Below are 24,267 nucleotides of genomic sequence, written 5' to 3'. Positions count from 1 at the left end.
CTTCTTATCGCCCAATATCTTTATTGAACTGTGATTTAAAACTATTAGCTAATGTGCTGGCAGCTAGACTAAGCTTGGTTTTACCAAGTTTGATCTCTCATACCCAAGTGGGCTTTGTTAAGGGGCGTGCTTCTAGTTCGCACATAGTTAGACTGCTGACGGCTATGTCTTACTGTCAATCCAAGGCTTTACCATCCATGGCTGTCAGTTTTGATTCTGAGAAAGCATTCGATCGGGTTTCTTGGAATTATTTATTCTCAGTTCTTACACGATTTGGGCTGACAGGGGATATTTTAACTTATATATCCCTCTTATATACGGAACCGACTTCTCACATTCTTGCGAATGGTTTGCTATCCCATGCATTTATACCACGGAGGGGGGTACGCCAGGGATGCCCTCTTTCACCTCTATTATACATTTTAGCTATTGACCCACTGCTTCGTTCCCTGAATGAAGACCAGACGATTACAGGTTTACATATACATGGTGAAACGTTCAAAACAGCAGCATTTGCTGATGACATCTTAGTGTTTCTAACCAATCCGCAATCTGCCTTGCCTAAAGTTCTGTCTTTGCAGCTAAGGTATGGCAGATTTTCTGGTCTTAAAATAAATACTGATAAGTCGGAGGCACTTGATGTCCTTGGTAATCTTAAGAGTAGCTGGGGCTCTGCTTTTCCATTAAAGTGGGCACATGGCTCCTTAAAATATCTGGGCATTCAGATCCCTGTAGCCTTACGTTCCATCTACAGAACAAATGTGGGACCCGTGTTAGCCAAAATGGAAGGCCGGCTTCTCCAGTGGCAGTCACTACCTCTCTCACTGACGGGGAGAATCCATTTATTAAAAATGGTGGAAGTCCCTAAATGGTTGTATCTGTTACAGATGCTTCCAATCTGGCTAACCAATGGGGACATACTCTCAGCCAACAAAGCTATCCGCAATTTCATATGGCGAGGACGTAGAGCTAGATTGGCCTATCGGTACCTCTCTTGTACAAAGGAAGAGGGAGGTTTAGCTAGCCCTGACCTTAGACGGTACAATCTCCTTTGCATGATGCGTCATATCAGGGATTGGATATTGGGTACTGAATATTTTTCCCCTACGACCTTTTTACAAGCCAGTTTTCATGGGACTTCTCCGGCGGTCCTATTACAGCTAGCTACTACACTGCTTCCAGGAGACTCTAAATGCTTTCTCTTGGTGCGCGCAGGTCGGCAGGCGTGGGCACACTTATGCAACCTGTTAGGACTTCCCTCCACTCATACCGCATACGTCCCCATCTGTCATAACCCTCACTTTTTCCCAGGGAGAGGACATGCGGTTTTTCAGCAATGGGCCTCTAGGGGCCTAACCCACATTGTACAATTGTTGCAACCTCAGTCTGAGACTATACATAGTTTTCAAGAACTCCAAACGCTTTTTGATCTTCCTCAGCGGGATTTTTTTGCCTTTTTGCAACTTAGACATTATGTTTTAACCACTGGTTTGCATAGGGTAGCTCACAATCTGAGGACCCAACTGGGTTGTTTATTGGGTTTTCATTTAACAATGAAAATGTCGTGCACAATGTTCTCAAGGGTGATGAAACAATTGTTTGATGCTGATACTTTGAATGAGATCTGTGCACGCTGGCAAGGTATCGCAGAGATAAGGCTCTCGCCAGAAATTGTTCGGGGATATCTGAGGAACATTCGTCTGGTTTCGGAGAATGTAAATCTCAGGGAAGTACAATTTAAATTTATCTGGAAATTATATGTCACGCGGGAGCAAGCGTACAAGTTTGGACTTAGTGACTCCCCCGACTGTCTGAAGTGTGGGATGGGAAGGGGAGACTATATACATAGCTTTTGGACCTGTGATAAGATTCTTGCTTTTTGGGCCTCTATTGCGGAGTTTTGCAACTCCATTTGGGGTGGTAATTTACCACTCCTTCCACAGATATGGCTGATAGGCGAGGATCTCACCATTTCTAATGATTCCCCATCCCCTTTGACGCTAGTTGTGCATAAGGCGGGACTAGTAGCGAAACAGGTGATTTTGGCCAACTGGATATCCGGGGACGTTCCTCAATTCCAACATTGGCTGAACAAAATGGTAAAGCTGGCAACCTTCGAACAGCTGACAGCTAATTTGCAATCCCAAAAACAGAAATCTGCTTATGCGCAGCTCTGGGGACCCTTCAATAGACACATGAACCCCGTTGAGACTGAATGAGTTGGATTTTAGGAGGGTTGTACTTACACTTGTCTTACCCTTGTCTTGCCTGGTCTTACTTCAGGTCAGATACCACTCTCACTTTCATTATCACTCTGAATGTCTCACTGGTACTCTCTATACTGGAAATTTCTGTAGTACCTTTGCTTCATTAGATACTTTACCCATGTGCTGCGGGGGGAGGGAGGGTGATGGGGGGGGGGAGAAAATTGACATATGGATTTGCTAAATCTGGATTTTCTACATATGGTATGCTTGTAATAAAGATCTGATGTTGTTGTTGTTATGATATATTGCGATTGATGACACTAGTGCACTGTTCTGTTATGCCTGTCACATGCCCATTTGGGCTTACAGTTTATTCACATATTTTCTCATTTGATTGGTTGTATCTGTGAACGTGAATCCAATAAAAAGATTTAAAATAAAAAAAAAAAAGTATCCATCTCTTAATTTATTGGCTATATATTTCTTCATAGAAAATTCTGTGTCTAATATGACCCCTAGATCCCTAGTAAAGAAAGAAGGTTTTATTCTAACATTGTTGTCTAATATTAAGACAGATAATGTATTAGAGCTACATTTTCGCTCAATTAGTACTATTTCTGTTTTTTCCATATTTAAAATTAACCTCAAATGTTGTAATAAGGTTTTTATAGCTGTTATATAGATTTTAATAACATTGAGGATGTGTGTTCTACAGAATTTTCAATAGGGACTAAAAATTGTATATCGCCTGCATAAACAAAATATTGTACACCTAGTCCATTAAGAAAATGACAAATTGGTAAAACATAAATATTAAAAAGCGTAGCAGACAGAGTTGAGCCTTGTGGTACTCTTGTTTGAAGGGGTATTTTATTAGACATAGTTTTTATTTATTTATTTATTTATTTAAACACTTTTCTATACCGTCGCTAAGTTATATACCATCGCAACGGTTTACAAATAGGCACATAGACTAAGGTAATGCTAACTTGGAAGGAACGATTTGATAAAAACGATTATCCATTATGATGCCTAGATCTCTTTCCTGAGTGGTAACTCCTAAGATAGAACGTAACATTATATAACTACAGCAAGGGTTATTTTTCCCTATATGCATTAACTTGCATTTGTCCACATTAAATTTCATCTGCCATTCTGAAGTCCAATCTTCCAGTTTCTCATCGCCCTCCTGCAATTTATCACAATCCGCTTTAGATTTAACTACTCTGCATAATGTTGTGTCATCCACACATTTGATCACCTCACATGTCATACCCTTTCCAGATCATTTATAAATATAATAAAAAGCACTCGTCCAAGTACAGATCCCTGAGGCACTCCACTATTTAACTTTTTCCACTGTGAAAACTGACCATTTAATCCTGTTTCCTGTTTTTTAACCAGTTTGCAGTTCAAATTACCTCCTATCCCATGACTTTTTTTTAATTTTCTTAGAAGACTGTCATGAGTAATTTTGCTGAAAGCCTTCTGAAAATCCAAATACACCACATCTACCGGTTGACTTTTGTCCACATATTTATTCACTCCTTCAAAAAGATGTACTAGATTTGTGAGGCAAGACTTCCACTGGGTAAATCCATGCTGTGTCCCAATAAGCCATGTCTATCTAAATGTTTTGTGATTTTAATCTTTTATAACAATTTCAATGATTTTTCCTGGTACTGAAGTCAGGCTCACCGGTCTATAGCTTCCCAGATCATCCTGGAACCCTTTTTAAATATCGGGATTTTATTGGCCACCTTCCAGTCTTCAGGTACAATGGATAATTTCATTTTTTAGTTCTTTCAGAACCCTGGGGTATATACCATCCAATCCAGGTGATTTACTATTCTTCAGTTTCTCAATCTGGTCTTCCAAATCTTCCTGGCGGCTCACGTGATTTGGTTCAGTTCATCTGAATCATCCCCGTTGAAAACCATCTCAGGAATGGGTATCTCTCCAATATCCTCTTCAGTAAACATTGAAGCAAAGATTTGTTTAGACTTTCCATGATGGCCTTGTGTTTCCTAAGTGCCCCTTTAACCCCTCAATCATCTAACGGTCCAACTGACTCCCTTGCAGGCTTTCTGCTTCGGATATATTTTAAAAACCTTTTATTATGAGTTGTTTCCTCTATGGACAACATTTTTTCATTTCTTTCTTAGCCTGTCTCATCAATGTCTTATATTTAACTTACCAATACTATGCTTTATCCTATTTTCTTCAGATGGATCCTTCTTCTAATTTTTGAATGAAGATCTTTTGGCTAAAATAGCCTTTTTCACTTCACTTTTTAGCCATGCCAGCAAACATTTAACCTTCCTTCCACTTTTCTTAATATGTGGAATACATTTGGACTGTGCTTCTAAGATGGTATTTTATTAATAATGTCCATGCTCTTGCATACTCTTAACCTTTGTAACTGAACCTTTCAGGTTTTTTAAACTATTTTTCTCATTTTATCAAAGTTTCCCTTTTGAAAGTTGAGTGCTAGAGGTGTGGATTTACTTATTATCCCCCTTCCAATCATTAATTCAAATTTGATCATTTTATGATCACTATTACCAAATTGCCCCACCACCGTTACTTCTCTCACCAAATCCTGTACTCCATTAAAAAGTGGAGTACAATCCAACCAGCAGCAGCATTAAAGACAATAAAACAAAAAATGGAACCACCCATAACAATAAAATAAAACAAAAACAAAAAAGAAACAACAAAACACTATATGAAAACACAAAAAGCTAACTGGGAATTTAAAATCCCCGGTGCACGCCAATACCGGCAGATATGTGTGTGCGCGTCAAGCACATTTTCAGAGCGGCCTGGCCATGCACATATCTCCCAGTATGTGCTGAAGTGCTGGGAGTTTGATAAGGGGTGGGCCAGGTGTGGAGCTTGTGCTGGCCAGAACTGTGCCATTAGATACTGTCCCGGTGAAGCATGCACCGGCAGCCAGCCAGTGTGTGGAACTTTCTTCTGCTCCTTAGAGCAGGTAAGTTCAAAAACAAAAAGGTTTAGCTGAATTAGGGTGGGTTTAGGGGTTGGGAAGGAGAGTGGAAAAGAGAGGAAAGATATGTAAGGGGTTAGGTAAGTTATTTATTGGAGTGGACTGGTAGGGAACTGGGCAAAGGCCCGATCACATCACCGCATGTGTATTGCAAAATCCCTCCTTGCGCACACAAGTCGGCACCCACTTGTGAAAGGTCTTTTACTTTACTTTTATAACATGCGACGTGCGCATGTTATAAAATCAGCACATCCATGTGCATGCACCAGGAACCACGTGCCCATGGATGCCCGCATGCAGCACTGAAAATGTACCCCTAAATAATTAAAGTAACAAAACAATTCTAAGAAAGACAAATTAAATTCCCAGGCCATGCTTCATCAAATACCCAACCACCAGATATTACATTAACCATAAGTGGAATCTAAGCAAAGCCATAATCAGGATACTAGACATGTGCAGAATCAAAACATTCATTTCAGTTCATTTATTCATTTCATAGGCTACAGGCATTCATTTGGTTAATTTCAAATGAAAACAAAATTTTTGTTTGTTTAATTTATTCATTCATTTACCATTATAGTCAATAGGTGAAGCAATGCAGCCTATTTTGGGCTCCCAAATTGGGAATTTCCAATCATTTCTAATGAAATTGGTGGGAGGACATCATCGGAAGGGTGAAGACATGCTAATGCACCAAGACTATGTCAACTTGGCACCAAAAGTGGTATGAAGAGCCCAAGGACCCGCTATGGAGAAAAATGGTGCCAGCAGTGGCAGGGGTTCTCCAAGTCACCGTCAGAGGAGCAGAGCAGCAGAAAAATTGTCCAGAACACCCAAACGCTCCAAAAGTGGGGCAGCGGGCACCACAGTGGCATGAATCCCCTGAGACTGTCCAACAGAGCTAAAGCAGCATCAAGAGGGAACAATTCAAGGGGGAACAAAGCAAATAAGAGGCAGAAAACCCTTCAAGGCAGTGGTAGAAGGTTAAAGCAACTGAAAGAGTATCACGAAGATGCCAAAGCTTCATGATTATTACAAAGCAACCTCCCAGAGTAGTAAAAATACACCAAGGATCTAAATGAGGAGGTGCAAGGAGCACCAACCAAATTGGAAGAAAGCTCTAGTGAGGGAGACACCAGAGGAAAACCCTGGAGGCCTCCTGATGTCATTTGTATATGGCATTATTAGATAAAGGAGCTGGCTATTCAAGCTTGGAGTTGGTCTTCATTGGAGGCTAAGGTGCTACAATCTAGAGACATCAAATTCTCTTTAGACCAGGACATGATTCTTCTTCTAAATCAATTTTTGCAAATACTGCCTGTATTACCTCATAATCAGTAATAATGGAGGAACATGGTCCTAGTTTTGAGTGCTGCACTTCTGCCACCCTAAGCCTTTTGCTGTGATATAAAGCATAGAAGGCTAAAGAGAGGAAGATACCAATAATTGTAACAACTGTATGGGAATAGAGTTTGAAGCAAATGTCCAAGAGGGCATGAAACCATTAAAAATAGCTGGATGGATAAGTCCTGTATAAAAAATTGGTTGGCCAGGGCAAGAATTGGTAAGTACCGTAGGGGAAAGGGATTTGGAAAGAAAAGAGGCAGCAGTAGAGGTGCTGATGACTAAAAATAGAAAGAGTAGGAGCAGAGTAATGCAGCAAGAAGGGTAGCTGAAAACTCCCCAGGTATATCTTGAGGGCTGAGATAGAAAAAGAATGGCATCAAAAGCACAAGACACCAGGAAAGGTAAAGCAGTATGGGAAGTGGCATGAAGGAAATGAGTGGTGCAGCAAGGATGTAAAGCATTGGATGGCCAAGACAAGACAAAGAAAATACTTTAGGGGAAGGAGAATTGTAAAGAACCAAAAACATAGCCAGAGCAGAAGAAGAAGCACCCTTAAGTACCAAGAATGGCTTTATCCACATGTTTATTAACTCCTTAAAAAAAGTGAAGCAGATTTGTGAGGCAAGACTTGCCCTAGGTAAAGCCATGCTGACTTTGTTCCATTAAACCATGTCTTTCATTTTTTAGTTCCTTCAGAACTCTGGGGTGTATACCATCTGGTTCAGGTGATTTACTACTCTTCAGTTTGTCAATCAGGCCTACCACATCTTCTAGGTTCACCGTGATTTGATTCAGTCCATCTGAATCATTACCCATGAAAACCTTCTCCATTACGGGTACCTCCCCAACATCCTCTTCAGTAAACACCGAAGCAAAGAAATAATTTAATCTTTCCGTGATGGCCTTATCTTCTCTAAGTGCCCCTTTAACCCCTCGATCATCTAACGGTCCAACTGACTCCCTCACAGGCTTTCTGCTTCGGATATATTTAAAAACGTTTTTACTGTGAGTTTTTGCCTCTACAGCCAACTTCTTTTCAAATTCTCTCTTAGCCTGTCTTATCAATGTCTTACATTTAACTTGCCAATGTTAGACATACAATCTTCAAATTACTTGCAACCCACTGTGCTTGTTTATATTTGAATTGCCCCTGAAGAAGCCTCATGATGAAACAAGGATCCTTGTTGGGGTTCTCTACAGCAGAATTTCAGTGTTGAACCGTGCTATATTGTACATATTTAAGGATTTCCACACAGTTATGATTATATTGGTTGTGATTATATGTCCATTATACATTTTGTAATTAGCTACAGTGAATATTGTATGATTTCAGTATTTTGTATAAATATCAATGTTTATTTAGGTTGTAGGATGATGGTATTTTAAGATGAATATAGTATGTCTAGTATGGGAATTTTGAAAAAAAATGTGTGTAGTATGTGAATCTTTGATTAAAAGTTTTGTTTGCTTACACATAAATTTTGGCACAGTTTTTTCAAATGTATGTATTTAAATCATATAAAGTAAAATTCAAATTATTTAACATATGAGGAATTTTTGTATGTATTTTAAGATTTGTTTAATATTTAATCATTCTAATAAATGTTTGCTATAATTGACAATTTGTTTTTCAAATGGTACATCAGTGTTGTTTTACCTTTAGGGTTATTATATTAATATCTATCTATCTATCTATATAATATGAGAGATGTAACCAAACTGGGGGGAGGAAGGCGACTTCCCTTAAGTAGTTCCTTCAATCAGGTCGCGCTGCAGAGCTAAGACCCACCCTTGGCACTAGCAGACCCTCTTTTCCATTTATTCCGCCCAAACTCCTCCCACTCGAATACTCAAAATTTAATTTGCATATGCATTTTGCATTGTGTTATTTATCGTGTGGTTTATGGCAAAATGATAAATGACCCAGTAAGTGTGGCATAGCTGAGAAAAGCTAAGGTATGGGAAGGAATCTGAAGCAACCTTACTCTCCTGCTAGATAAAGTACAAGCTTTTGGGCTCTTTTCCTCCTTCATACTTAACCAAACACAGGTTTAACATCAATAAAGATAAAAGTTTTGTACCATCAGTTTTCATAGACATTTCTGGCTCATCTCCAAATCAATCTTTGGAAGCAGCCAAGCCCCACATGTGAAAAAAAAAATTCATAAATTGTTTTTCCTACATTCTCCTCCTGTCCTCTTATATTTACCCTCTTGTATAATGCCACTGAAGACAAATATCACTTTTTATCCCATCTGCTGACATAACTAATACTGTACAAACTTAAACAGAAGGCATGGGGGTAACCTGCACTGAGTGGTTACATCTCTAAACACCTTACTGCACATAGACTGAATGGGCCATTTTAGTCTTTAGCTGCATTTCACTATGATACTATCTTAGATCTATGATGACTTGAGTATATAAGCAAGATTTATTTTACAGTATTTTCAGTTCAAGTGCCTCCTTCAATAACTTTATTTATAATATTTAGCAGTAATATCAGGTTTTTTAGTTGTCTAGCACCCTTCTGGATGTATACATGAGCAATCTTTAATCTCTCTGGATATATACATAAAGAAACTCCTTGATGCTTACTATAGGGACTGTAAGGTTCTGGTAATAGAATGGTGAGCCTGACTTCAGTGCTGAGAAAAATAGTGGAAACTATTCTAAACAACACAATCACAGAATGTATAGATAGACATGTTTAATGGGACACAGCCAGCTGGTGGACGTGAGGACAGCCTGGTAACTTGCCTGCGTGGTGTGAAGGTGGCAGACCTCACGCGTCACCTAGATAGGATTATAGACAGTGCTGGGGAGGAGCCGGCTGTCGTGGTACATGTGGACACCAACGACATAGGAAAATGTGGGAGAGAGGTTCTGGAAGCCAAATTTAGGATTTTAGGTAGGAAGCTGAAATCCAGAACCTCCAGGGTGGCATTATCTGAAATATTTCCTGTTCCACGTGCAGGTCCCCAGAGGCAGGCAGAGCTCCAGAGTTTTAATGCGTGGATGAGACGATGGTGCAGGGAAGAGGGATTCAGCTTTGTAAGGAACTGGGGAAACTTTTGGGGAAAGGGGAGACTTTTCCGAAAGGATGGGCTCCAACTTAACCAGAGTGGAACCAAGCTGCTGGCACTAACTTTCAAAAAGGAGATAGAGCAGCTTTTAAACTAGAACAAGGGGGAAAGTCAACAGTCACTCAGCAGTGCATGATTCGGAGAAATGTATCCTTGAAGGATACTAATGAACAGGAGAGTTACGGCATCCCAACAGAGAGGTTTCATTAAACGCAAACATAGTTCATATGCCTATATGTAAAAAATCACCAAAACTAATGATTTCCAAATTATCCCAAACAACAAAAAAGCAGGTTGTTAAAACAAGCAAAAACCACACTTTGAAATGTCTGTATGCCAATGCCAGAAGTCTAAGAAGTAAGATGGGAGAGTTAGAGTGTATAGCAGCAAATGATGAGATTGACATAATTGGCATCACAGAGACTTGGTGGAAGGAGGATAACCAATGGGACAGTGCTATATCAGGGTACAAATTATATCGCAATGATAGGATCAACTTGGTGGGGGTGTGGCACTTTATGTCCGGGAGGGTATAGAATCCAACAGGATAAAGATCATACAAGAGAGGAAATGCTCAGTAGAATCTATATGGGTAGAAATCCCATGTGTGTTGGGTAAGAGTATAGTGATAGGAGTATACTACCGTCCACCTGGACAAAATGGTCAGACAGATGATGAAATGCTAAGAGAAATCAGGGAAGCAAACCAATTTGGCAGTGCAATAATAATGGGAGATTTCAATTACCCCAATATTGACTGGGTAAATGTAACATCAGGACTTGCTGGAGACATAAAGTTCCTGGATATAATAAATGATTGCTTCAAGGAGCAATTGGTTCAGGAACCAAAAAGAGAGGGAGCTATTTTAGATTTAATTCTTAGTGGAACGCAAGATTTGGTGAGAGAAGTAATGGTGGTGGGGCCACTTGGCAACAGTGATCATAACATGATCAAATTTAAACTAATAACTGGAAGGGGGACAATAAATAAATCTGCAGCTCTAACACTAAATTTTAAAAAGGGAAACTTTGATAAAATGAGGAAAATAGTTAGAAAAAAACTGAAAGTGCAGCTGCAAAGGTTAAAAGTGTTCAACAGGCTTAGACATTGTTTAAAAATATAATCCTAGAAGCACAGTCCATATGTATTCCGTGCATTAAGAAAGGTGGAAGGAAGGCAAAACGATTACCGTCATGGTTAAAAGGTGAGGTGAAAGAGGCTATTTTAGCCAAAAAAACATCCTTCAAAAATTGGAAGAAGGATCCATCTGAATAGGATAAAACATAAGCATTGTCAAAGTAAGTGTAAAACATTGATAAGACAGGCAAAGAGAGAATTTGAAATGAAGTTGGCCATAGAGGCAAAAACTCATAATAAAAACTTTTTTAAATATATCCAAAGCAAGAAACCTGTGAGGGAGTCGGTTGGACCATTAGATGACAGAGGGGTTAAAGGGGCTCTTAGGGAAGATAAGGCCATTGCAGAAAGACTAAATTAATTCTTTGCCTCCGTGTTTACTAATGAGGATGTTGGGGAGATACCAGTTTCAGAGATGGTTTTCAGTGGTGATGAGTCAGACGATCTGAACGAAATCACTGTGAACCTGGAAGATGTAGTAGGCCAGATTGACAAACTAAAGAGTAGCAAATCACCTGGACCGGATGGTATGCATCCTAGGGTTCTGAAGGAACTCAAAAATGAAATTTCTGATCTATTAGTTAAAATTTGTAACCTATCATTAAAATCATCCATTGTACCTGAAGACTGGAGGGTGGCCAATGTAATTCCAATATTTGAAAAAGGCTCCAGGGGCAATCCGGGTAACTATAGAGCAGTGAGCCTGACTTCAGTGCCAGGAAAAATAGTGGAAACTATTCTCAAGATCAAAATCATAGAGCATATAGAAAGACATGATTTAATGGGACACAGTCCACATGGATTTACCCAAGGGAAGTCTTGCCTAACAAATCTGCTTCATTTTTTGAAGGGGTTAATAAACATGTGGATAAAGGTGAACCGGTAGATGTAGTGTATTTGGATTTTCAGAAGGCGTTTGACAAACTCCCTCATGAGAGGCTTCTACGAAAACTAAAAAGTCATGGGATAGGAGGCGATGTCCTTTTGTGGATTACAAACGTGTTAAAAGACAGGAAACAGAGAGTAGGATTAAATGGTCAATTTTCTCAGTGGAAAAGGGTAAACAGTGGAGTACCTCAGGGATCTGTACTTGGACCGGTGCTTTTCAATATATATATAAATATAGAAACATAGAAACATAGAAATGACGGCAGAAGAAGACCAAATGGCCCATCCTGTCTGCCCAGCAAGCTTCACACATTTTTTCTCTCATACTTATCTGTTTCTCTTAGCTCTTGGTTCTATTTCCCCTTCCACCCCCAGTTTTAATGTAGAGAGCAGTGATGGAGCTGCATCCAAGTGAAATATCTAGCTTGATTAGTTAGGGGTAGTAGCTGCCGCAATAAGCAAGCTACACCCATGCTTATTTGTTTTACCCAGCCTATGTTATACAGCCCTTATTGGTTGTTTTTCTTCTCCCCTGCCGTTGAAGCAGGGAGCTATGCTGGATACGCGTGAAGTATCAGTCTTCTCCCATGCCGTTGAAGCAGAGAGCCATGCTGGATGTGCATCGAAAGTGAAGTATCAGGCACATTTGGTTTGGGGTAGTAACCGCCGTAACAAGCCAGCTACTCCCCGTTTTGTGAGTGCGAACCCTCATTTTCTCCCCTGCCGTTGAAGCAGAGAGCTCTGCTCAATGTGTGAAGTATCGGTTTTTCTTCTCCCCTGCCGTTGAATCAGAGAACTATGCTGTATATGCACTGAAAGTGAAGTATCAGACTTATTTGATTTGGGGTAGTAATGATCTGGAAATGGTAGTAATGATCTGGAAAGGAATACGACGAGTAAGGTTATCAAATCTGCGGATGATCAAAATTATTCAGAGTAATTAAATCACAAGCAGAGTGTGAAACATTACAGGAGGACCTTGCAAGACTGGAAGATTGGGCATCCAAATGGCAGATGAAATTTAATGTGGACAAGTGCAAGGTGTTGCATATAGGGAAAAATAACCCTTGCTGTAGTTACACGATATTAAGTTTCATATTAGGAGCTACCACCCAGGAAAAAGATCTAGGCATCATAGTGGATAATACTTTAAAATTGTCAGCTCAGTGTGCTGCAGCAGTCAAAAAAGCAAATAGAATGTTAGGAATTATTAGGAAGGGAATGGTTAATAGAATGGAAAATGTCATAATGCCTCTGTAACGCTCCATGGTGAGACCGCACCTTGAATACTGTGTACAATTCTGGTCATTGCATCTCAAAAAAGATATAGTTGCGATGGAGAAGGTACAGAGAAGGGCAACCAAAATGATGAGGGGATGGAACAGCTCCCCTATGAGGAAAGGCTGAAGAAGTTGGGGCTGTTCAGCTTGGAGAAGAGACGGCTGAGGGGGGATATGATAGAGGTCTTTGAGATCATGAGAGGTCTTGAACGAGTAGATGTGACTCGGTTATTTACACTTTCGAATAATAGAAGGACTAGGGGGCATTCCATGAAGTTAGCAAATAGCACATTTAAGACTAATCGGAGAAAATTCTTTTTCACTCAACGCACAATAAAGCTCTAGAATTTGTTGCCAGGGGATGTGGTTAGTGCAGTTAGTGTAGCTGGGTTCAAAAAAGGTTTGGATAAGTTCTTGGAGGAGAAATCTATTAATGGCTATTAATCAATTATACTTAGGGAATAGCCACTGCTATTAATTGCATCAGTAGCATGGGATCTTCTTAGTGTTTGGGTAATTGCCAGGTTCTTGTGGCCTGGTTTTGGCCTCTGTTGGAAACAGGATGCTGGGCTTGATGGACCCTTGGTCTGACCCAGCATAGCAATTTCTTATGTTCTTATGATTTACTCAAGGGAAGTTTTGCCTCACAAATCTGCTACATTTTTTTGAAGGAGTTAATAAAACTGTGGATAAAGGTAAGCTGGTAAATGTAGTGTATTTGGATTTTCAGAAGGCAATTGACAAAGTCCCTCATGAGAGTCATCTAAGAAAACTAAAAAGTCATGGGATAGGAGGCAATGTCCTTTTGTGGATTGCAAACTGGTTAAAAGACAAGAAACAGAGAGTAGGATTAAATGGTCAGTTTTCTCAGTGGAAAAAGGTAAACAGTGGGATGCCTCAAGGATCTGTACCTGGACCAATGCTTTTCCTTATATTTTTAAATGATCTGGAAAGGGATACAAGTGAGGCGATGAAATTTGCAGGTGACACAAAATTATTCAGAGTAGTTAAATCACATGTAGATTGTGATAAATTGCAGGAGGATCTTGAGAGACTGGAAGATTGGGTATCCAAATGGCAGATGAAATTTAATGTGGACACAAGCAAGGTAATGCATATAAGAAAAAATAAGCCATGCTGTAGTTACACGATTTTAGATTCCATATTGGGAGTTACCACCCAGGAAAAAGATCTAGGCATTGTAGTGGATAATACATTTAAATCATTGGCTCAGTGGGCTGCGGTGGTCAAAAAAACAAAAAGAATTTTAGGAATTATTAGGAAGGGAATGGTGAATGAAATGCCTCTGTAAGTCTGTATTGCTCCATGGTGAGACCACATCTTGAATACTGTGAGCAATTCTGTTCATCGTATCTCAAAAAAATATAGTTGCACTGGAGAAGATGCAGAGAAGGGCAACCAAAATGATAAAGGGAATGGAACGGATCACCTGTGAGGAAAATCCTAAGAGGTTAGGGCAGTTCAGCTTGGAAAAGAGATGGCTGAGGGGGGGATATGGTAGAGGTCTATAAAATCATGAGAGGACTAGAAAGGTAAATATAAATAACCGGTTATTTACTCTTTCAGAAAACAGGACTAGGAGGCACACCTTAAAGTTAGAAAGTAGCTCATTTAAAACAAATTGGCCAAAATTCTTTTTCACTCAATGCACTGTTAAGCTCTGGAATTCATTGCCGGAGGATGTGGTTAGGGAAGTTAATGTATCTGGGTTTGGATAAGCTGCTGGAGGAGAAATCCATAAACTGCTATTAATCATGTTGACTTAGGGAATAGCCATTGCTATTAGAGGCATTAATAGCACTGTTGGAAAAAGGATGCTGGGCTTGGACCCTCGGTCTGACCCAGAATGACAACTTCTTATGTTCCTATGTTAGTCCTTCCACGACAAGTTTAAAGCATGGAAGATCAAACTTCTAAAATGAACTACTTTCAAACAAGATACCACATTAGTCAGTTTTACTCCCACTGGACCTTATCTTCTCTTATGCACCAATGATTAGTCCCTCTGCTTTCATTCTGCTTTTATTTTGCCAGGCTCTGTTCTGCACCTTAACACAGCAAAATGTCAACAGCAGCTCTCTCCTTACAAATTTTTCCCTTCTCAAACTCACCTGGATGAGCCTTTTGAGACTGCCTTGATGAGGGAAGTTCCAGCACCTGTGCAATGCCAGCGACATGCCAAATCTTACTTCTTCCCAGAATTCCACCCTAGGGATCTGTTATAATAATAATACAGCTGACCATACTAACTATAAAAAAAAACAGCTGCTCTTCCATGGGCCTGTCCTTTAAATGATTAAGTATTTGCTCCTTCCAGCATCAGACTTCTGTTTTCTTGCTGTGATATTGCTCACAACATTGGAAGCAAGGTTATTATTTAATCCTTGAGTCTGGGGTGGGGGTTCAAGCTTTTTTGTGTGTCACTGACTGTATTGTATCTCCACATCATCATAATGCAGTATACTGAACTTTAAGAGTGCATGTCCTATAAAATCAATTACATCATTTTTTTTATAAATAACCTATAAAAGAAACAAATCTTCATACTGGGAACTCTCTCACAGTATCACTAAAATAATATAAATAAAGCAGACGTCTCTCAGCTTATTATGATTATAACACTGTAATAGGGAATTCATAATGCAGCACAAGGTAGGCAACTCTGGGCATGGCGGGCCACCAAGAGGTCTGGTTTTCAGGACATCCACAGTGAATATGCATGTGATTTGTTTGTGTACAACGGAGGCAATGCATGCAAATATATCTCCTGCATATTCATTGTGGATGTCCTGAAAACCAGACCTATTTGTGGCATTCCAGGACAGGAGTTATCTAGCCCTGATTTCACATTTGTGGTCAGAAGAGCTGCCTAGTAACTAGAAAATTAATTAACATTTAAAGAGGCTGCAAGGTCATTCAAGTAGCAAAATAAAACACATGCTTTGGGACTTAATTTGATTGTTTTTGTTGGTAGATAGTAGAGTCACTTGGGGAATTTAAACAAGTTTAATGGCAAAGATAGAGGCAGGTTCTAACTGGGCTGGAAGTTCAGGCAAAAAATAAATGGATAATGGGATTTATTGAAAATCTAACCCACACTGCACAGATGGTCTTCGGAACCATCCTAATGACCCACTGAATTTTAAGTGATTTACCATGCCATATTAGTGTTGAAAAAGTTAATAAAATATCATCTTAGAACTGGTTCAAAGGTTGCAAAAAAATTCTGTATTATCCACATCAGGCATCCCACAAGTGCATTAAGATTAATGCTTTTTAAATTGTGAAATATTTTCCATGTATGCTTAATCAGTCATTTTACTTTATCATTACCAAAACAGAAAGGTTCAATAAATTACATCAATGTTTCAAAATCCAGCCACTGGAACCAACCCCAGCCAGTCTGGTTTTCAGGATCTCTATAATAAATATGCATGAGATACATTTGCAGAGCTTGCCTCCACTGTATGAAGGAAAACATTAATTCAACTTGCACCAGAACATTCCAGCTCACTTGGCTCAGTTGTTGCTTAATATGGCTCCAATACACTTTCTCTTCCTGATACCTATCCCTCTTAAGTCTTATTCCCTACTACAAACCATCCCAAAGATTGTACCCACTATGTCCCCATCTTGTTCTTTGTCCATTTCTCTTGAGCTTCTATGGTTTCTTCCTCTCATCTAGTCATCACTCTCCCTGAGAGTACCTCATCCTCACAGTTATCACATTCCTGCTTTTTATTTCCATACTTTTCTCTTCCTTCCACTCCTCCACCAGTCAGCTAGGGATACCAATCCCAATTCTTGCTCATCAGGGCAATTTTCAATAAGCTTACCCACATTTGTGATGTATTTATCTCTCATTTCCTCCATCTTCTCATTCTGATACCTGGCTCTCCCCTGAGCTTCACTTGCTGCACTCACACAGTTCAAAAACTAGCAGTAGTGGTAGTCCTGGACTGCTATTCTCCACCCGCCCCCCATAGATTTAAACCTACTCTTCCTGCTATGTCCTATCTTTTTCTTCCCTTTAGGTCCATTCTACCTTTCTAATGTTGCAATTCTTCTCACTGTTGGCCCGTGAGCAGCCTCTCACCTCCCTGTTGTTGTTCCCCCGCCGTCTGCCTGCTTGTTCTCCGCGGCCCGGAGACCGCTAACATAGTCTTTGGCACGACGGGCCTTGCCGCCATGCGTGCATGTGGCTGGAGCCGCTTTCTTCAGCCCTCATTGCCAGGAGGCCGCCGCCAGTGCCCCTTCGTGGTCGGAGACCGCCTATGCCATTTTCTTGCATGGCAGGCCATGCCACCGTACTCCGATGCGGCCAGGAGGCCACCGTCGCTGTTTTCTCGTGGCTGGGGCCGCTGCCATCCTTCCGCCTTCACTGTAAGAGCCACTGATGCCATGGTTTCTCGCGACTGGAGCTGCTCCTGATGTCGGGCCTGCTTCGGGCCTGCTTCACAGCATGGCCGCTCTCCAGGATCCTGCTTCCTACCTGCCCTTAGGCGCGGAGCCTCACCTCCTCTCCATATTTAAAGGGCCAGCCCTCCTGGCTCCTCCTGATGACATCATCTTGGGAAGTCCTCTTCAGTCCTATAAAAGGGCTCTGCCAACAGTCCAGCTTTGCCTTTTCAAGGAGCTAGTCCTCTCTAGGACTCTTCGAACCCCAGCTTCTCCAAGGTACTCCATTCTTCCTGGGATCCCGTGTCTTCATCCTGGTCTCTCGTCTCGTCCTGTATCTTCGTCATGGTCTCGTCTGATCTGTGTCTCCGTTCCTGATGTATCCAGATGTTCCTGTTGTCCACCATGTTTCCAGATGTCTCCAAGACTCCGCTTGTTCTGTCGCTGCATGGTCCACGACCAGCCCGGCTGGGTTGTGTAGGGCGCACAGTAGAGATGTGAATTGTGTGATCGATCGTCTTAACGATCGATTCGGCTGGGGGGAGAGGGAATCGGATCGTCGCGGTTTTGTTTTTGTAAATATCGTGTAAATCGTAAATCGGGGGAGGGCGGGAAAACCGGCACACTAAAACATCCCTAAAACCCACCCCGACCCTTTAAAATAAATCCCCCACCCTCCCAAACCCCCCCAAAATGCCTTAAATTACCTGGAGTCCAGAGCGGGGGTCCCGGTGTGATCTTTTACTCTCGGGCCTCCTGACCCCCACAAGACTTGCCAAAAGTCCAGCGGGGGTCCGGGAGCGACTTCCTGCACTCGAATCGTTTTGCCGTATGGCCGGCGCCATTTTGCGCAAAATGGTGCCGGCCGTACGGCAACACGATTAGACTGCAGGAGGTCGTTCCCGGACACCCGCTGGACCCCCAGGGACTTTTCGCCAGCTTGGGGGGGCCTTCTGACCCCCACAAGACTTGCCAAAAGTCCAGCGGGGGTCCGGGAACAACCTCCTGCAGTCGAATCGTTTTGCCGTACAGCCGGCGCCATTTTGTGCAAAATGGCGCCGGCCGTACGGCAACACGATTCGACTGAAGGAGGTCATTCCGGACACCCGCTGGACTTTTGGCAAGTCTTGTGGGGGTCAGGAGGCCCCCCCAAGCTGGCCAAAAGTCCCTGGGGGTCCAGCGGGGGTCCGGGAGCGATCTCCTACGCTCCTGACGTCGGGGGACAAAAAACAAAATGGCGCCGGCGCTACCTTTGCCCTGTCATATGACAGGGCAAAGGTAGCGCCGGCGCCATTTCTACAACGCACCGCAGGCCTGAGAGTAAAAGATCACACCGGGACCCCCGCTCTGGATCCCAGGTAATTTAAGGCATTTTGGGGGGGTTCGGGAGGGTGGGGGATTTATTTTAAAGGGTCGGGATGGGTTTTAGGGTTGTTTTAGTGTGCCAGTTTTTCAGCCCTCCCCCTTCCCCTCCCCCTTCCCCCGATTTACGATTTTTGATGATAAATCGGGGGAATTCCTATTGTATCGCGCTTCTAACGATTTTTGACAATTTAAAATATATCGGACGATATTTTAAATCGTCAAAACACGATTCACATCCCTAGCGCACAGTGGTCCGAGTGGTCCACAACCATCCTGACTGGGGTGTGTAGGGCGCTCGGTGGAACAGTTCCATCCATCATGGCCAAGGATTCTCCACGTCTTCCTTCAGATCATGATTATGTTCCTGGTTCCGTATTTACCTCCTAGTGGCCCATCCTCAGTCCAACTTTGGGTTGATCTTCTGTCGCATCTTCCACGGCGGGTCGGAAGTTTCATCTTCCTGGAAATGACCTGTCAGGTGCGTTATCATGCCAGGTTCCTGAGGCTCAGTCCAGGACGTTGCTGCTATGAGTCTTGACCGGTTACCTCCATCCGTCTGTCCTGACATCCTTCATTTCTGATGCCCAGATGTCCGTCTTCCTTCTCCTTCAGTCCTTACAGCCATCTTGAACTCTAATGTATTTGAGTCGATGTCAGTTTGGAGTCTGCATCGCCTCCAAAATGGTCAGCGACCTACTTTAACTGGCTGTGTAGGGCACGTGATGTGGCAGCACTCCTTCCAAATCCTTCTTCATCCTGAACCCCATCTAAAACATCATCTGAGTCTTCGTTTGAGTCTTCATCTGAAACCACATCTGAGTCTTTGTCTGAGTCCATGTGTTCCTCCCTCAGCTTCTGTCTGTCCTGTCGCATCTGCCATTCCTTATGGCAGGTCCGAAAGGGCTGTTGAGTGGCCGGAGGGCTACTCCAGAGACCAGCATTGCATTGCTGGGTCTCTCTGATGTGTCAGGTTTGGCAGATGCCAGGGCCACCCATCTCTAGCCTGTCTGCCCGTGCTTGGGCACTCCTCGCCTGCCTCGGCGCTTCCTGGAGCTCCTCTGCGGGCGTGTCATGGCCCATGGGTACACTTCCTCACCAGCGTCCCCCGCAATACCTAGTCACTCCCTGTCTCATTAGGTAGCTGTCATCTATTAACCCTTTGATAAACTTGTCCTGTAAAATCAATTACATCATTTTTGCTAACTTTAACTTTTGACTTTCCTTCTTCCCTGACACATCTTCCTTCTCCCTTATTCTTGGGGACTTTAACTTTCATGCTGATACCTCTTTGACTCATATGCCTCAAAACTCCTTGCCTTATCTTTGACCTCCAACTATTCTATATTACCCCACTCACTAATATGGCCACTGCCTTGATCTATTTCCTTCTTCCAACTGCCTTTTATTTCTGGCTTTTCTGCCTTTGTTCTTCCCTTCTCTGACCTCCATCTGATGATCTTTACATTTAGCCACTCTCCCCATCTATCCTTGTCTAGTTACCACCACCTTCTTTCACACCTCTAACATTGACCTTTGCCTCCTCTCCATTACCCTCTAATCTCTCCTATCATTCACTACCATTTCAGAGTCCATTAATGAGGGAATTTATTGTTATAATATGATTTCCTGCTCTGCCTTGGACATTCTTGCCCCACCACATACCTGTTCTATAAAGCATGCCAAACCCCAAGCTAGCTAAAATCCAATTTCTATGATGGCTTCCTACATTTCAGATTCATGCTTAATTTCTTCCAGTTTGCTATTGCATTTGTTAAGCAAGTCTACTATGTCCATCTGAAAGATATCTTTGCTTCCAATTTCTGCCATATTTTTACCAGACTCACCTCCCGCTTCAGATTACCCCTTACTCCCACTCCACCCCTCACTTTACATTTTGTCCACTCAAAAGTTGATATCTTCCATAACAAAGTCCAAATATTTATTTTATTTTTCAAAATGTTATTACCCTCATTTATCCATGGTTCAAGGTAGAATACATATGAATAATCATAAAATTCTAATCAATTTGGACTCAGACAAGCATAAACAAAGTATAAAAAGATTAACAAAAATATAATATATTTGAGCTCACTAAGAGAAAAACCTGCTACAATCAGCCTACCACAGAGAGCAACACAAAGGATTCAAAATGTAATCTATTCACCAAATTCAAATACCTGCTTGTACAGAAAAGCCTTCAAGTGTTTCCTGAACATCTGTGTATACGTCATAGTGTGCATGCAAAGTATTCAAAAAACAAAAATGGGGCCAGCCACTGAAAAAGTTTGATTCTGGGTTTCTGTAATGTGAGCTAATCTCAGGGAAGGTACCTCAAGCAGTCTATGCTATGTGAATCTGAAGGCCCAGAGTAGGTTACAAATTGAAATTTGTAATAAAGCAGAAACCTAGGGGAGGCATTATTACTAAGCAATTTGTGGAGGAGCAGCACAACCTTATATTTAATTTTCCAAATTACAGGCAACCAATAGATCGAACAAGAGCTGGAGTAATATGCTCTCTGAGACCAGTACTAGTCAGCACTCACTCAGCTGAGCTTTGTACAATTTGTAGGGCCCTGGGGACATTCGCTGGTTCACTCAGGATCCAAAAATGGTTTCAGCTTGAGTTTTGCACAAGGTCCCTTTCATCTCCCCTATTTCATTCCTCTTTCTTTCCCTTTGATCCTGACATCTTTTCTTTTTTTTTTTTTTAAATCACAGCTGATCTTCTCTCCTCCTTCAAGCTTGCTACTTCTTCTTTGGCCCTATTCACACCCAGTTCCTTAGTTCTGTTCCCTTCACAGTAATCACCACTATGTTACATTGTCAATTTATCACGTTCTATTGCAATTGTTTTCCCACCACATTAAAAAATATCCCATCATTCCTTAAACTGTTTTATTGAATCCTACCTGTCCTCTTGTCTTATCTTCCTTCCCCCTGTCACACTAAGACTACTCAAAAAGTCATTTACCTCCACTACCTTGAACTTTTTTGCATCTCAAGTTATTCTGAATCCACTCCAACCTGACTTGCACCCTCTATATTCCATAGAAATAGCCTTGTCAAATTCAACAGTAACCTAACCATGGCCAAGGGTGTTTAAGCAATTCTCATCCCCACTGACACCATTGATCATCATCTACTTAACACTTCTTCACTTGAATTTTTGGACTTTGCCCTATTCTGGTTCTCCTCTTACATCTTTCGTAACACTTTTAATTTATCCTTTGGTGGATCCTCCACCATCACTTTCCCACTATCAGGAAGTGTGACCCTGGTCCTTGTCCTACTCTTATACCTCTTTCTACCCCCAGTGCCTCCGTGCTCTGATCTCCAACCACAGCTTTCTTTATGCCGAGGATGCTACTATATCTACCTCTGTGAACCAGAATTTCACACTATATCCACTAGAGATGTGAATCGTGTGATCGATCGTCTTAACGATCGATTTTGGCTGGGGGGGGAGGGAATCGGATCGTCGCGGTTTTGTTTTTGTAAATATCGTGTAAATCGTAAATCGGGGGAGGGCGGGAAAACTGGCACACTAAAACATCCCTAAAACCCACCCCGACCCTTTAAAATAAATCCCCCACCCTCCCGAACCCCCCCCAAAATGTCTTAAATTACCTGGGGTCCAGAGCGGGGGTCCCGGTGTGATCTTTTACTCTCGGGCCTGCGGTGCGTTGTAGAAATGGCGCCGGCGCTACCTTTGCCCTGTCATATGACAGGGCAAAGGTAGCGCCGGCGCCATTTTGTTTTTTGTCCCCCGACGTCAGGAGCGTAGGAGATCGCTCCCGGACCCCCGCTGGACTTTTGGCAAGTCTTGTGGGGGTCAGGAGGCCCCCCCAAGCTGGCCAAAAGTCCCTGGGGGTCCAGCGGGGGTCCGGGAGCGATCTCCTACGCTCCTGATGTCGGGGGACAAAAAACAAAATGGCGCTGGCGCTACCTTTGGCCTGTCAGGGCAAAGGTAGTGCCGGCGCCATTTCTACAATGCACCGCAGGCCCGAGAGTAAAAGATCACACCGGGACCCCCGCTCTGGACCCCAGGTAATTTAAGGCATTTTGGGGGGGTTCGGGAGGGTAGGGGATTTATTTTAAAGGGTTGGGGTGGGTTTTAGGGTTGTTTTAGTGTGCCGGTTTTTCCGCCCTCCCCCTTCCCCCGATTTACGATTTTTGACGATAAATCAGGGGAATTCCTATTGTATCGCGCTTCTAACGATTTTTGACGATTTAAAATATATCAGACGATATTTTAAATCGTTAAAAAACGATTCACATCCCTAATATCCACTCTCAAATCTCAGTCGGCTTGTCTGACATAACTATCTTAATGATGCACCGCAGATACTTTGAATTTAACATTGCCAAGACAGAACATCTTATCTTTCCTTACAAATCTACTTCCCTCTTTCTCCATTCTTTTTTTTTATGCCTCCATGGATAACACTGTCATCCTCCCAGCCTTATGTTTTGCCACAGATGTGATCATGTGGTCCAAGTTCCAATGGTTACAGCAGGGATGTCATGTATATATTTACTGGATACGGATGGGTAATATACAAACAGCCAGTTTACATGGGGCATTCTTCAGAAGCCATTTATTATGCTAAATACTAATTTACTTCAGAATATCAGATGTTGGAAAATTGCCTAACCCTTACCCAGGTAAAAGTGTGCACAGGAAATCAACAATTGCATGCTTTTTTTTCCAGGGCAAAAAGTAGGCAGGGGAGGGGGAAACAATGTGCATAGATTTACATTTTCAAATGTATGCATGCTGCATTGAAGGGAAAGAATACCTGTAGAGAAAGGACCTGCAAATCTCTGCGTGTACTCTTACTCCAGGCTTTTCAAAGAGCAAGCTGGCTCGCACTTTTCCTTTGGGAGCCCGGTGCAAACTCCATGTGTGAAAGTAACTGCAAAATTTGCATCTCTGCAACTTCTTTTCAAAATTACCTGAAAAGAACATTATCTCCTTGATGCATGTTACATGCCTGAGTGGCATCTAAAATGTGTTGAAAGTTTGATTTGATTTCACACTTCTCATTGAAGACATCAAAGTGTGTTACAAGATAACTTCCACCTTTCAAGCCCCACCACTAGCAGCACCACCATCCATCCACAATACAAAGTTAAACAACATTTTATAATGTTATTCTCGCAAAATAAAATGCAACCTGTGGACAGTAAATTATTTTTATAGTGAGTTTCTATATTTAACGAATGGGAATCTGCTATAGAATAGGGCACCTTACAATTGTGGCTTCATTTTTATAGTACTTTGCCTATGGAAGTTAATCCTTTGTGACTCTACATACTTGAATTTGGAAGTTTATCCTTTGTGGCACTACATACTTGAATTTTGAGAGAAGTCTGGGATGAATGATGGTGTGAGTGTGGGTGAATGTTACTTGTTTGAGGTGGTAAATTGGTCTGGTTTAGGTTGGGATTTTATTGTGAAAAATGATAGGAGGCTATTGTTTTATGATATATTAGTTGCATTGTATTATTGCTGTTTTATGC

This window comes from Rhinatrema bivittatum, chromosome 1, assembly GCF_901001135.1.
Source record: "Rhinatrema bivittatum chromosome 1, aRhiBiv1.1, whole genome shotgun sequence".
Classification (NCBI taxonomy): domain Eukaryota; kingdom Metazoa; phylum Chordata; class Amphibia; order Gymnophiona; family Rhinatrematidae; genus Rhinatrema; species Rhinatrema bivittatum.
Note: the sequence above shows the minus strand (reverse complement) of the source record.